This window comes from Camponotus floridanus, unplaced genomic scaffold, assembly GCF_003227725.1.
Source record: "Camponotus floridanus strain SB8 unplaced genomic scaffold, Cflo_v7.5 scaffold467, whole genome shotgun sequence".
NCBI classification, from domain to species: Eukaryota; Metazoa; Arthropoda; class Insecta; order Hymenoptera; family Formicidae; genus Camponotus; species Camponotus floridanus.
Genome location: NW_020229622.1, coordinates 37,915 through 43,206, shown reverse-complemented (window position 1 = coordinate 43,206; position 5,292 = coordinate 37,915). Strand labels below are relative to the sequence as shown.

The following is a 5,292-nucleotide window of genomic DNA, read 5'->3' as shown; positions in this document are numbered from 1 at the left end:
TTTTGCTCCAAAATACTTTCATTATGGAGCAAAAATTGTTGAAATAGCACTTTTCTGGCAATTATTATCTTCAATGAAGGATTTATGGCAATTTTGAATGTTATAAACATAATGAGAGTGACTATTGGCCAGCAAGCGGAAATGTACGCAAATTCCTCGAAACAAAACTCATACACCCGCTCGGAACGGCGTTAATGACTTCGCTAGAGACCAGAGAATAAATCGCAGGGAAGAGAGAGCAGCTCAGGCAAATTTCTATAAGAGGAGGAAATTCCCTGTATGGTCTTGGCTAGCTGCTGGATTTTAAGTAAAATTATTTCTATATAATCAGTACGGAAAGCTTTACACATTTTTATCGAAATCATGTTTTTCAAATTGGTTCGCTAATATCTCAAGAATCAGATGATCAATTGAATCGGCACATCTTCAGGATGTATGCCTATAGTTCTTATCAAATCAAGTTGAAATATTTTTTTTTTATTTTTTACAATTCTTAATGCTGAATAAAATAGTAAAAATCGAAATTTAATTTTCTTAAGTGACATCATTTTAAAAATTTTTTAAATATTTTTTTTTTATTTTGGTATCTGATATAGCCAAACTCATACTAATTGAAAATGTCTTTGGTTTTTTGTTTTCAAATAAGCACAACAGCCGGCATCATAAGAGCTATGGACCAACTTTTTTTCATGTCCTTATTTAATTTTGTATACCGCATTGCTTATTTATAATTATTTTTTAATAAAAAAATTTTGAAATATATATACTTCAAGTATGGATAAATATGTGGGAAAAATTTATTTCCAAAATACTTATACTTTTTTTAAATTCATAAAAATAGCATAAAAATTCGGCTTCTAGAATACTCTTTTAAAGAAAATTCACATAGACATCAATATGGCAAATCTGCCATCTTGAAATTTGAAAAAAACTGTATATCTGTAAGGTTTGGGTGTCAGAAAAAGTTAGAAGCCATATTTAAGAAAGTGTACAAACCGTATTTAATACAATTGTTACACGTTTTGATAAATTCTCTTAAATTTTATTATGACTCGGTTCGCCATATTGAATCCGCTATTTTTAATTTCAAAAAATGTCAGGCGACGTTTACAAATTTATGTTTTTATTCAAATTTTGATTTGTGGTAACACGGTTGACTTGAAATGGCTTATTGGACAATCATGCATGATTAGTTTTATAACGTCAAAAATCTATCAGTTCACTACTCTGTTTTTTGTAACCAAATTTAAAAATTTTGCAGGCCTTTGTTATCGCTTGCAATAATCCTGTTGCGATAACATTTCTCATTAGATTTTGACAGTTGCTTCGATATTAAGAAAGCATCAATATAAGCAGACTGTTTACGGCCTGGAGCGTGCGACCATTTGATGTTTGCTGTATTGACTTAAAAAACGGCACGATCATGTTTTTGAACGGCTGAGCGATGTATTCGGTCCTTTAAACGGGAATTTCGTAGTCAGCAGAAATATCTTTTAATTATTCCCCATAATGCACGATGCAAATCGCGGTGGATGAAATCGCAGGGATGCACCGTGCCGAGAGTAGCTCGTCAGAGATAGCTCTCCTCTTTACCTTGTGTAATTTGCAAGGTGTTAGGATTTTCTAGCCACAATCGAGATTTTTCGATTAAATCAAAGTGTGCTCTAATTCTTAGTGCGGTGTTCGAGATGAGAGGTAAGGAATGCAACCGTTTATATCAGATGTCTCGACTGAAGCGGAATTCTCTCCAGCTTATGTTTGATTTCTAGGCTGTTTTATCAAGAGCAGTCTAAGATCGAAATTTCTCAGCACTGTACCAGTGTGAGCGGATCGCCGAAGAATGGTGATGATTAATCCGCCAAAGGTCTTTTTATACGCGAGTAATTAGCCAGCGCCGACGTACAAACAGAATTGCCCCCACCGAGCGGCGGTAAACGATACGGAAGCGGAATGGTTTTTGCTCGGGAGAGTGCGGCGGTGCCAGGCACGGAGACTTATTTGTCGTACTTCGGCGATCTTCGGCTGTTATTGGCGCGGTTCGCCGACCTCGGCAATTTTGAAAAATTAAAAATGTGGCGCAATGTACCCCTGCCGTTGTTGTCGGGCAGTAAGCTTTTGGTGGATGATCGGGAACGGAATGTACTAAGAGAATGCAACGGGGATGCATCATAATTTTTATCGTCAACAATGGTTAGGAATTCGTGTAGTCGCAGCTGTTAGCGAACTGTGAAAAATAAGTGAAATCGATTATTGACAATTTTTATGACTATGGAAAATGTCAAATAGATCATTACAATGTAAACAAACCTCATATACATAATATACAACGTTCTTAATAATAATCTATAATGGTTAAGAGAAGCGTTAATGTAGAAGCGTCATTATAAAACTTTAATTTGTTATATCTTCTAAATTAATACCGTCCCCACTTATTTTTTGCGGAAAATTACTCAGGACAACCTTCTCTATAACATATCCAAGCGAGAAAATCGGTGCTGTGTAACTTTTTTATGAACCAAAGAGACACCTTATACAGTCAAAAATTTCAAATTAAATTCTACGTTTTTCCGAATTATGGAGGGTTTTATTTTGAAATAAAAGGGATCAAATCTTTATGGAGTTTCCGAATTATAAAAATTCGTTTACAAGGTTCTATTGTAATATAAAAAAATCAAAAACATAATAATTAGGTGCTAATTAGAAAATCGAAGAAATTATTAAAATATATTTAAAATAAATTAAATTTTTCTAAAAATATTGTCATAAACTCAATTATTTAAACAACATAATTTAGTATCGAGCACTAAGAGCCCATAAACGCGGATGGCAATGCGTAAATTTTTACGAACATTAATTGTTCGCGAAAAAATTTTTAAGACATATGCACATATACCAGGTTATAGATTCTCTTGGTTTGAGACTTCTATAACAACCCCTTTTACCCCCCTGGAGAGATGTAGACAGGAAAAATATCGGGGCGAAGTCGCTGAATCGGGAATCGAACCCGAGTCTTTCGCTTGCCGATTACTCGGGTTCGATTCCCGATTCAGCGACTTCGCCCGATATTTTTCCTGTCTACATCTCTCCAGGGGGGTAAAAGGGGTTGTTATAGAAGTCTCAAACCAAGAGAATCTATAACCTGGCATATGTGCATATGTCTTAAAAATTTTTTCGCGAACAATTAATGTTCGTAAAAATTTACGCATTGCCATCCGCGTTTATGGGCTCCTAGTGCTCGATACTAAATTATTATGTTGTTTAAAATACATAGAGCCGAATTATATACTCAATTATTTAGTTTACGTATGCAATATTTTTCAAAATTTATTTTAAATGCTTTAACAATGTTTTCCTTAGAGCGGTAAATTAATACTTAATTATTATACGTCTCTGCGGTAAAGGTTGATATTAGGGGACTTACCTTCGATGAACTTCAACTTGACATATGTTATCAAGGTCACTGTCCTGAGTAACATGCAAAAGATTTTAGCCGTCGCTCGTTGTTAATTAAAGAGTCATAAACAAAACAAATTTTATGAATTTCACATCATTTTCGGACACCGTGTACAATAACAGACCTCTATATATTATCAAGATCACTATTTTAAGTAACATAAAAGATCACCATTTTAAGTAACATAAAAGATTTGTATCCCATTAACAATAATAATGCTGAATAAATACATAATTGTCAATAATATATCTTTATTAGCAAGTACATTGATTATAATAGAAATGCACAATAACTTAGTTGTTATATAAAAAATAATTATTTTAAATACATTTAATACAATTAAAAAATATCACAAATGTATGTGTACACACACACGCGCGCGCGCGGAAGACGATTACGAAGAGTTCAATCACAATCGATATATGCTGTAAGTTATAAAGCGAGGTTCACCTTGCCTATCGGCGAGATGATTGCGGGAAGGGGCCCCTCTCGCACCCCCCGCGCGCGCGCGCGCGTATGTGTTTGTGTACACATACATTTGATATTTTTTAATTGTATTAAATTGTATTAAATTCTATATAAATTTAAATTATTTACCTTTTTTTATTTTCCTTTGATTTACCTTTTTTTTTGCATTTTTCTTTACATTTATTCACATTTATAACTTTCAACGCAACAAGAGGTCTGTTACTTGTACACGCACCGGCAGGAATGGTGTCCCACTATGCTGACGCTCACTGACGTTACACTCACACAAGCGAAGTGCGCATGTACGCGAGCCAGGCAGCGGGAGAGAAAGTGGGGGGTAGAGTAGTGGGGGGCATTCCGATGTTCCGTCCTTTGCGCACGGCACAAGAGCGAGAGAGAAAGCATTATAAGACATGCCCAGTAAGCAAGAAACATTTGATCAACATTCTAAAATGTTGATTTTATATAAATTTTCTAAACATTATGATATAATGTTTTATAAATATTTTAAAAATATTTTAATAAATGTATTAATAACATTTAAAAAAATATTTTAATTTATGTTTTATAAATATTTTAAAATATTATTTAATAACATCCTTCTCAAAATATTAATAAAATACGAGTATTTTAGAAACATTAGTCAAAATGTTTCTTAAATGTTATTAATACGTTTATTAGAATATTTTAAAAATATTTTTAAAATATTCTAATAAACATATTAATAACATTTAAAAAATATTTTAATTTATAACACATACATAACGGGCCTAATTCCTTTTGACTTTAGTTTAATTCACGCGTGGCTGAAAAGATCGCTTTTCATTTTCCATAGTTATAAACAAATAGGCGAGAGTGATATCGGTGTGGGGTTGAATAGCTCAGTGGTAAGAGCAGTCGCCCGACAAGCGAAAGACTCGGGTTCGATTCCCGATTCAGCGACTTCGCCCCGATATTTTTCTCGTCTACGTCTCTTCAGGGGGTAAAGAGGGTTTTATAGAATTTCTCAAAAATGAGAATCTATATATCTTGGTAAATGCACCAAGTAAAATATATGCATATGCCTTGTTCTCGTTTACATTTTCGCGTACAATTAAAGTATTTTTAGACATTACCATCCGCTATGGCTCGGATACGCCAGTTTTCTTATCTTGTTGTTTGATACATAACGGGCTTTCCTTTCGACTTTATTTTAATTTATGTTTTATAAATATTTTAAAAATGTTATTTAATACATCCCTCTTAAAATATTAATAAAATATTTTAGAAACATTAGTCAAAATGTTTTTATGTTATTAATATGTTTATTATAAATAAAAATATAACATCCAGTTACAAGTTCGTTCGCGTTGTTATTAAACGTCGTATTA

General features: G+C 33.2%; 1 non-coding gene across 1 annotated transcript; it reads left to right on the top strand.

The window, feature by feature from the left end:
- The first annotated feature begins 4,792 nt into the window (after window positions 1-4,792).
- Trnav-gac lies at window positions 4,793-4,864 on the top strand. The gene has a single exon. It is a non-coding gene; the product is annotated as a tRNA-Val (tRNA).
- Window positions 4,865-5,292: the final 428 nt, after the last annotated feature.